Raw genomic sequence first — 10,895 nt, forward strand, 5'->3', positions numbered from 1 at the left:
GTCATACTTTAAATATCTTATTTGAGGAATGTATCAGCAAGCAACCTTCTTACAGCCAGACAATTTCATTGAGACAAAAGACACTCCAGATCTGTCTCACTCTAGCAGATGATAAGGAATAAATAACACCGTAATGTCTTTCACTAACAGTGTTTCTCTCGATTTAATATAAATGCAACACAGCTTTATTTTCCCAAAAGCCCTCCAGATGTTAAAAATCAGAAGTACCTTACTTTTACATTACAACTTGGGCCCTTGTATCCCACTATGAGCTGTGGTCATTGTGTGACATTTACACTAAACATGGTGCCTTAGCAAAAAATGATTCCATCCAACAATTTGTTTTACTTGCTTATTACAGGTTAATTTAATCTAGTAACATAGTTTATAAGGCTGAAAAAAGACATTTGTCCATCCAATTCAGCCTGTTATCCTGCAAGTTGATCCAGAGGAAGGCAAAAAAAAAAATCCCACTTAAGGGGAAAAAAATCAGGCACTGCTCTTACCATAAAGAATCCTCTTCTATGTTTGTGTACAAACCTTCTTTCCTCCAGCCGCAGAGGATGACCCCTCCTCACAGTCCTGGGGATAAATAGATGATAAAAGAGACCTCTGTACTGACCCCTGAAATATTTATACATAGTAATTAGATCTCCCCTCAGTTGTCTTTATTCTAAAGTTGATTTTGATAATCTTTCAGGGTACTGTTGCCCTCCTCTAAACCCTCTCCAGCCCTGCTATATCTGCCTTGTTCACAGGAGCCTAGAACTGTACACAGTGCTCCATGTGTGTGGTCTGACTAATGATTTGTAGAGTGGTAGCACTATGTTCTCATCATGGGAATCTATGCCCTTTTTGATGCAACCCATTATCTTATTAGCCTTAGCAGCAGCTGCCTGACACTGGTTTCTACAGCTTTGTTTGCTGTTCACCAAAATTCCTAGGTCCATTTCCATGTCAGTGTTACCCAGTGTTTTACCATTTAGTATGTACGAACTGGATTCCAAAAAAGTTGGGACACTATACAAATTGTGAATAAAAACTGAATGCAATGATGTGGAGGTGCCAACTTCTAATATTTTATTCAGACTAGAACATAAATCACGGAACAAAAGTTTAAACTGAGAAAATGTACAATTTTAAGGGAAAAATATGTTGAATCAGAATTTCATGGTGTCAACAAATCCCCCAAAAGTTGAGACAAGGCCATTTTCACCACTGTGTGGCATCTCCCCTTCTTCTTACAACACTCAACAGACGTCTGGGGACCGAGGAGACCAGTTTCTCAAGTTTAGAAATAGGAATGCTCTCCCATTCTTGTCTAATACAGGCCTATAACTGTTCAATCGTCTTGGGCCTTCTTTGTTACACCTTCCTCTTTATGATGCACCAAATGTTCTCTATAGGTGAAAGATCTGGACTGCAGACTGGCCATTTCAGTACCCGGATCCTTCTCCTACGCAGCCATGATGTTGTGATTGATGCAGAATGTGGTCTGGAATTATCTTGTTGAAAAATGCAGGGTCTTCCCTGAAAGAGATAATGTATGGATAGGAGCATATGTTGTTCTAGAACCTGAATATATTTTTCTGCATTGATGGTGCCTTTCCAGACATGCAAGCTGGCCATGCCACACACACTCATGCAACCGCATACCATCAGAGATGCAGGCTTCTGAACTGAGCGTTGATAACAACTTGGGTTGTCCTTGTCCTCTTTGGTCCGGATGGCATGGCATCCCAGATTTCCAAAAAGAACTTCGAATCGTGACTCGTCTGACCACAGAACAGTCTTCCATTTTACCACACTCCATTTTAAATGATCCCTGGCCCAGTGAAAACGCCTGAGCTTGTGGATCTTGCTTAGAAATTGCTTCTTCTTTGCACTGTAGAGTTTCAGCTGGCAAAGGCGGATGGCACGGTGGATTGTGTTCACTGACAATGGTTTCTGGAAGTATTCCTGAGCCCATTCTGTGATTTCTTTTACAGTAGCATTCCTGTTTGTGGTGCAGTGTCGTTTAAGGGCCCGGAGATTACGGGCATCCAGTATGGTTTTACGGCCTTGACCCTTACACACAGAGATTGTTCCAGATTCTCTGAATCTTCGGATGATGTTATGCACAGTTGATGATGATAGATGCAAAGTCTTTGCAATTTTTCGCTGGGTAACACCTTTCTGATATTGCTCCACTATCTTTCTGCGCAACATTGTGGGAATTGGTGATCCTCTACCCATCTTGGCTTCTGAGAGACACTGCCACTCTGAGAAGCTCTTTTTATACCCAATCATGTTGCCAATTGACCTAATTAGTGTTAATTGGTCTTCCAGCTCTTCGTTATGCTCAAATTTACTTTTTCCAGCCTCTTATTGCTACTTGTCCAAACTTTTTTGAAATTTGTTGACACCGTGAAAATTTGAATCAACGTATTTTTCCTTTAAAATGATACATTTACTCAGATTAAATGTTTGATCTGTCATCTACGTTCTATTACAAATAAAATATTGACATTTGCCATCTCCACATCATTGCATTCAGTTTTTATTCACAATTTGTTTAGTGTCTCAACTTTTTTGGAATCCGGTTTGTACTAGTGACTTGCATTATTCCTTCTCATGTGCATAACCTTACACTTGTCGGTGTTTAACCTCACCTGCCACTTCTCTGCCCAAGCCTCCAATCTATCCAGATCCATCTGTAGCAGTATACTGTCCTCTTCCGTGTTAATTACTTTACACAGTTTAGTGTCATCTGCAAAAATGTATATTTTACTGTGCAAGCCTTCTACAAGATCATTAGTACATATATTGAAGAAAATAGGGCCCAATACTGACCCCTGAGGTACCTCAGTAGTGACAGTGACCCAATATGAGTGTGTACCATTAATAATAACCCTCTATTTACTATTACTGAGCCAGTTACTTACTAGTGTTGAGCATGAATATTCAAATTGTGAATTTTAATCGCGAATATTGCAAATATTTAGAATATAGTGCTATACAGTCCTGATCAAAAGTTTAAGACCACTTGAAAAATGGAGACCACTTGAAAAAGTAGAGCTTCAACATGCAACAAGAAGAAATTAGAGTGAGACAAAACATTTGTTGTGCATTTAATTAATTGAAAATAACGATTAAACTGAAACAACCTGTTTTTCAGCTGATCCAAATTTTAGGACCACATGCCTTTAAAAGGCCAAATCTGTGCAAAGATGTGGATTCATTGTCATTTTCTGTCAGGTTGTCACACGTTGTGATGGCAAAGGCAAAAAACTCTCCCTTTTTGAATGTGGTCAGGTTGTTCAACTGCATAAGCAGGGTCTCTCACAGCGCGCCATCGCTGCTGAGGTGGGACGCAGTAAGACAGTCATTTGGAATTTCTTAAATGATCCTGAGGGTTATGGAACAAAAAAGTCAAGTGGAAGACACAAAAAAATGTAATCAGCACTGAGCCGGAAGATCCAATTGGCTGTCCGTCAAGACACTGGATGATCCTCGACCTAAATAAGGTCCTTACTGGTGCTGAATGCAGCCCCATAACCATCAGACGACATCTGAGACCGGAAGGGCTTCAAAAACAAAAAACGTCTTCAAAGACCTCGTCTCCTTGAACGCCACAGAACTGCTTTGGGCTTTGCAAGAGAGCACTAAACATGGGGCATTCAAAGGTGAAAGAAAGTTTTATTCTCTGATGATTTTTTTTTTAACTTTGATGGTCCTGATGGTTTCCAACGTTACTGGCATGACAAGCAGATCCCACCTGAGACGTTTTCTACGCGCCACAGTGGAGGGGGCGCCATAATAGTCTGGGGTGCTTTTTCCTTCAGTGGAACAATGGAGCTTCAGGAAGTGCAGGGGAGCGTCAAACGGCCGCTGGCTATGTCCAGATCTTGCAGAGAGCATTTCTCATGACTGAGGGCCCTCGTCTGTGTGGTAACGACTGGGTTTTTCAACAGGACAACGCTACAGTACTGTCATGGTCTTACCTTCTTGCTGCTCTCCTTCGTTTGACATGTGCTGGCGGCCATCTTGGTTTCTGGGTTTCTTGTAGCCTCCCACCCTGCGGCTTCTCCTTCCCACTGGGAGGAGCTGGATGCCTAGCTCATATATATAGGAGGTCTGTGGCTTCAGTTCCTTGCTTGGTCCTCCTGTGTTCACATGCTTCTAAGACTGCTGCTGCTTCTGGTTCCTGATCCTGGCTTCGTCTGACTACCCTGCTGGTTCCTGATCCAGGCTTCGTCTGACTACCCTTCCGGTTCCTGACCTCTGGCTTCGCAAGACCCTGCTTCGGTTTAGCCATCCGTTTGGACTTTTGCCCTACAGCTTGATTTTCAATAAAGCCTTCTTATTTCCACTTACCTCTTGTTGTACGTCTGGTTCATGGTTCCTTGACATTAGGACCAAGCCATGAATTCTGACGGTACAGGGCCATCCTCGCTACCTACGCTGGTTGCCAGACTTGATCAGCAGGATCACCTGTTGGGTCGGTTCGCTGTGGCGTTGCAAACCCTGCTTGAACGCACGGCTCATTTAGCTTCCTGGGCCCGCTCCTACTGCCGCTCCGGTTGTTGCGCCAGAGTCTACCCCGACACCTGTTGCTGCACCTGCGGTGTTTCGGGGTATGACCGGTTCTGCCCCCCTTCCACAGCGCTTTGGGGGAGAGCCAACTCAGTGCCGAGGTTTCCTTAACCAGGTGGGCATTTATTTCGAGTTGCTGCCACATGCCTTTCCTACTGAGAGATCAAAGGTGGGCTTCTTGATCTCACTGCTCTCAGACAAGGCCTTGGCCTGGGCCAGCCCTTTATGGGAGAACAACAATCCGGTGGTTGCCGAGTTTTCCGGTTTTGTTGCTTCTCTTCGGAAGGTATTCGATGTGCCGGCTCGTGCTGCCTCTGCTGCCAAGCTCCTTATGTCCATCAGACAGGGTTCACGATCCGTAGCTGAATACGCCATTGAGTTTCGTACCCTGGCAGCAGAGGTGGGCTGGAATAATGAGGCTCTGGTCGCTGCTTTCTCTCATGGTCTCTCGGATGCCTTGAAGGATGAGGTTGCAGCTAAGGACCTACCAGTGGAGCTCGAGTCTCTTATTTCTTTCCTGATTTTGATTGACACCAGACTCAGGGAGAGACCTTCCTTTAAGGAGAGCCTGCGGAGGTCTTCTAACAGATTGGCGCCTACGTTTGCTGTCCCACCCGTGCCTCCCTCTCCTCCCACGCCTCCTGGGGATGACTTGTCTGGGGGTGAACCCATGCAGCTGGGGTTTGCTCGCCTGTCCGAGGGGGAGAGGGTACTCCGGAGACGCGAGGGCCGATGCATGTACTGTGGTCTCGGTGGGCATTTTCGGTTGGCATGCCCGAACCGTCCGGGAAACGCTCGCACCTGAGATCCTGTCGGGGGCAGATCTTGGGTGGAGTCTCCTCGTCCCCGGTTTCCCGTGTTGACAAACCACTGATTACTGTTGTCCTCTCCTGGGTCGGGGGCTCGGTGACGACCCAGGCGTTGGTGGACTCTGGTGCTGGTGGTTTGTTCATTGATAGTGTGTTCGCTGCCGCCAATTCCATTCCTCTGCAGCCTCGAGGTTCCCCACTGGCTCTTGAGGCGATAGACGGCAGACCCCTTCTGCCGCCACACGTGACTCATGAGACCCTTCCAGTGGGGATGGCCATTGGCGCCGTTCACAGGTGCGTGCGGTTGCCCTACCTCCGCACCGCCCATACGATTGTGCCATAGAGTTACAATCTGGTGCCGTTCCTCCTCGTGGCAAAGTCTATCCACTGTCGGTAGCGGAGAATGAGGCCATGGAGGAGTACGTGAGGGAGGCGCTTTCACGCGGACACATTCGCAAATCCTCGTCCCCGGCAGGGGCTGGATTTTTCTTTGTGAAAAAGAAGGGCGGTGAGTTGAGGCCTTGCATCGATTACAGGGGTCTCAATCGCATCACGATCAAGAACGCTTACCCGATACCCTTGATTTCCGAGCTGTTCGATCGCCTCAAAGGGGCCACGGTCTTTACCAAACTCGACCTGAGGGCGGCATATAACCTGGTAAGGATCAAGGCGGGCGATGAGTGGAAGACCGCGTTTAACACCAGGACCGGTCATTATGAATCCTTGGTTATGCCCTTTGGGTTGTGCAATGCGCCCGCAGTCTTCCAGGAATTCATCAACGATGTTTTCCGTGACCTGTTGCAGCAGTGTGTGGTGGTCTATTTGGATGACATCTTGGTATATTCGGAATCCATGGAGGCCCACATTCTGGATGTCAGACGAGTGTTGCAACGGTTACGAGAGAACAAGCTGTTCGGTAAGCTTGAGAAATGCGAGTTTCACCGATCCCAGGTAACCTTCTTAGGTTACATCATTTCCGCTGAGGGGTTCTCCATGGATCCTGAGAAGGTTTCGGCTGTCTTACAGTGGCCCCAGCCCAGTGGTCTTCGTGCCCTGCAGCGCTTTTTGGGCTTCGCCAATTATTATCGGAAGTTCATCAGGGACTTTTCCATGCTAGCCAAGCCTCTCACGGATCTGACCAGGAAGGGCAGTAATCCCCAGGTTTGGCCGCCCGAGGCCATCCGAGCTTTTGAGGCTCTAAAGTCCGCCTTCGTGTCGGCTCCGATTCTGTCGCATCCCAACCCTGGGTTGCCTTTTGTCCTCGAGGTGGACGCGTCTGAGACGGGAGTAGGCGCCCTTCTGTCTCAGCGTAGAACACCAGAGGGTCCTCTGCTTCCTTGTGGGTTTTACTCCCGGAAACTGTCTTCCGCGGAGTGCAACTATCAGATTGGTGACAGGGAGTTATTGGCCATCGTGCAGGCCCTTAAAGAATGGAGGCACTTGCTCGAGGGCTCGGTGGTTCCGGTTCTCATCCTGACGGACCACAAGAATCTGACCTATCTCTCTGAGGCCAAGAGATTGACACCACGTCAGGCCAGATGGGCTCTGTTCTTGTCACGTTTTAATTACGTGGTCTCCTACCTACCCGGTTCCAAGAACATCAGAGCGGATGCCTTATCACGGCAGTACTCCGAGCTGTCCGGGGAGGAGTCGATTCCGACTTCGGTCATACCTCCGAATCAGATCCTGGCCGCCATTCGCACCAGCCTGACCTCTCCCTTGGGTGAGCAGATTTTGGCGGCTCAATCTGGTGCTCCCTCTGGGAGACCCAACGGCAGATGTTTTGTGCCTGAGGAGTTGCGCACTCGGTTGTTGCGAACCTACCATAACTCCAAGGCCGCGGGGCATCCTGGAAAGAATCAGCTGTCCTGGGCTGTTTCACGTCTGTTCTGGTGGCCTTCTCTACGTTCCGACATCGCCGCATATGTAGCGGCATGCTCCGTTTGTGCCCAGAGTAAGTCCCCTCGGCACCTTCCGTTGGGCCTTTTGCAACCCATAGCCACCGGGGAGCGTCCATGGTCACACCTGGGGATGGATTTCATTGTGGACCTCCCTGCATCCCGAGGCCATACGGTCATTCTCATGATTGTGGATCGGTTTTCCAAAATGTGCCACTGTGTTCCTCTCAAGAAGTTACCCTCTGCACAAGAGTTGGCCACGATTTTTGCCAGGGAGGTCTTCCGGTTGCACGGTTTGCCCAAGGAGATTGTGTCGGATCGGGGGAGTCAGTTTGTGTCCAGGTTCTGGCGCGCCTTTTGCTCCCAGTTGGGGATTCATCTCTCTTTCTCCTCGGCCTACCACCCTCAGTCCAATGGGGCCGCAGAACGATCCAATCAGGCCTTGGAGCAATTCCTTCGTTGCTATGTCTCCGATCACCAAGACAATTGGGTTGACCTCCTGCCTTGGGCTGAGTTTGCCAGGAACACGGCGGTGAACTCTTCCTCTGGGACGTCTCCCTTCATGGCCAATTATGGGTTCCAACCTGCCGTGTTACCGGAGGTATTCTCTCCCCAGGATATTCCGGCTGTGGAGGATCACCTTTCCGTCCTACGTGCTTCTTGGGTACAGATCCAGAGGTCCCTTGAGGTCTCTGCGCAGCGCCAGAGACTTCAGGCTGATCGCAGACGAGCGCCCGCTCCTTCCTACCAGGTCGGAGACCGCGTATGGTTGTCCACCCGCAACCTCAACCTTCGAGTGCCCACTCCCAAGCTGGCGCCTCGCTTTGTTGGTCCCTTCCGAGTGCTTCGCAGGGTAAACCCGGTAGCCTATGCCCTTGCGCTTCCTCCTGGCATGCGGATCTCCAACGTGTTTCATGTCTCCCTGTTGAAGCCACTGGTGTGTAATCGTTTCACTTCCTCGGTTCCTCGGCCTCGTCCGGTCCAAGTGGGCAATCGTGAGGAGTATGAGGTGAGCAATATCCTGGACTCACGCCTGGTCCGCGGTCGGGTGCAGTTTTTGGTCCATTGGCGTGGTTATAGTCCAGAGGAGCGTTCCTGGGTTCCCTCCGCAGATGTCCATGCTCCTGCCTTGCTCCGAGCCTTCCACGCACGCTTCCCTCAGAAACCGTTCTTTACTCCGCGGAGGAGGGGCCCTTGAGGGGGAGGTACTGTCATGGTCTTACCTTCTTGCTGCTCTCCTTCGTTTGACATGTGCTGGCGGCCATCTTGGTTTCTGGGTTTCTTGTAGCCTCCCACCCTGCGGCTTCTCCTTCCCACTGGGAGGAACTGGATGCCTAGCTCATATATATAGGAGGTCTGTGGCTTCAGTTCCTTGCTTGGTCCTCCTGTGTTCACATGCTTCTAAGACTGCTGCTGCTTCTGGTTCCTGATCCTGGCTTCGTCTGACTACCCTGCTGGTTCCTGATCCAGGCTTCGTCTGACTACCCTTCCGGTTCCTGACCTCTGGCTTCGCAAGACCCTGCTTCGGTTTAGCCATCCGTTTGGACTTTTGCCCTACAGCTTGATTTTCAATAAAGCCTTCTTATTTCCACTTACCTCTTGTTGTACGTCTGGTTCATGGTTCCTTGACAAGTACACAATGCCCGCAGGACAAGGGACTTCTTCCAGGAGAATAACATCACTCTTTTGGCCCATCCTGCATATTCCCCTGATCTAAATCCAATTGAGAACCTTTGGGGATGGATGGCAAGGGAAGTTTACAAAAATGGACAACAGTTCCAGACAGTAGATGGCCTTCGTGCGGCCGTCTTCACCACTTGGAGAAATGCTCCCACTCACCTCATGGAAACGCTTGCATCAAGCATGCCGAAACTAATTTTTGAAGTGATAAACAATAACGGCGGAGCTACTCATTACTGATATGTATGTGAAGGTTCTCATTTATCCAGGTCATGGTATATATCTGTAAAGAATCAATCAAGGCAACTGGACGTACTGTAGATTTCTTGAAAACATTTCACTCGTTCTTCCAACAAGCTTTCTCAATTCTGAGTGATTGTACAAAAATTCTGGGAATAAATATGTAACTGAATCCACATCTGGTAATTATACCCAGCATTGGGTCAAAGGTGTTGATTCCATTATCCTAATTGGAGTCAGTAGGTGATAAAGACTTCCCAGAAAAAGGTGTCAAGACAGCATTGTATGTGGCAGGACAACATTGTGTACGCAGTCCAGTGCAATGAGGAATGCTCAGAACTGTATATCGGCAAAACAAAACAACAACTACATCAGCGTATGGCTCAGCATAGAAGAGCCAAAACCTCTGGTCAAGATTCAGCCGTGTACTTACATCTAAAAGGAACAGGTCACACCTTTGAAGACAGTCAAGTACGTGTTTTGGATAAGGAGGCCGATTGGTACAAACGAGGCGTGAAGGAGGCCATCTACGTAAAAATGGAGAAGCCAAGCTTGAATAGAGGTGGGGGGGTTAGACATCTATTGTCTGCCACATACAATGCTGTCTTGACACCTTTTTCTGGGAAGTCTTTATCACCTACTGACTCCAATTAGGATAATGGAATCAACACCTTTGACCCAATGCTGGGTATAATTACCAGATGTGGATTCAGTTACATATTTATTCCCAGAATTTTTGTACAATCACTCAAAATTGAGAAAGCTTGTTGGAAGAACGAGTGAAACGTTTTCAAGAAATCTACAGTACGTCCAGTTGCCTTGATTTATTCTTTACAGATATATACTCATTACTGAGTTAATGTTTGGAAGTTGGACTTCTGTTTTGGGGAAGTTTCGTTTTTCTTTGGAGGTGTGGTCCTAAACTTTTGATCAGCTGAAAAACTGCCTGTTTCAGTTTATTTGTTGCTTTCATTAAATTGAATGCTCAAAAAATGTTTTGTCTCACTCCCATTTCTTCTTGTTGCATGTTGAAGCTCTACTTGGAACCTTGTTAAGATCCAGCCATGCTAAATATGATTTTTTGCCATTTTTCAAGTGGTCTTAAACTTTTAATCAGGACTGTATATTTGTATTTGCGAATAGTGTCGATCGCGAATATTCTAATCACAAATTTATTGCTAATATCGGCACTTAGCAACATCCCTAGCAACCAATAGGAAAGTTGCCTACCACTTAGTGTTGATCGCAAATATTCTACATTACATTGCCATTTTTATCAATCAAGTAAATACGGTAATGACTGAATTCTCGAATTTGAAACATTTGGGGCGAATATTTGGCGAATTCAAATATTGCCTATGCGGCTCATCACTATTTAATACTTACCCACATACAGACATTTTCTCCCAGTCCAAGCATTCTCATTTTATATTCTAACCTTTTATGCGTACAGTGTAAAATGCTTTGGAGAAGTCCAGATATACGACCGCTGTCAAGTCTAGAACTTACCTCCTCATAGAAACTGATTAAATTAGTTTGAGATGACCGATCCCTCATGAATCAATGATGATATTGCGTTATTTGCTTATTTTCATTGAGATACTCCAAGATAGCATCTCTTAGAAAACCTTCAAACAGTTTACCCACGACAGATGTTAAACTTACCGGCCTATAGTTTCCGGGCTCTGTTTTT

Source organism: Bufo gargarizans, chromosome 4, assembly GCF_014858855.1.
Source record: "Bufo gargarizans isolate SCDJY-AF-19 chromosome 4, ASM1485885v1, whole genome shotgun sequence".
In the NCBI taxonomy this organism is placed as follows: Eukaryota; Metazoa; Chordata; class Amphibia; order Anura; family Bufonidae; genus Bufo; species Bufo gargarizans.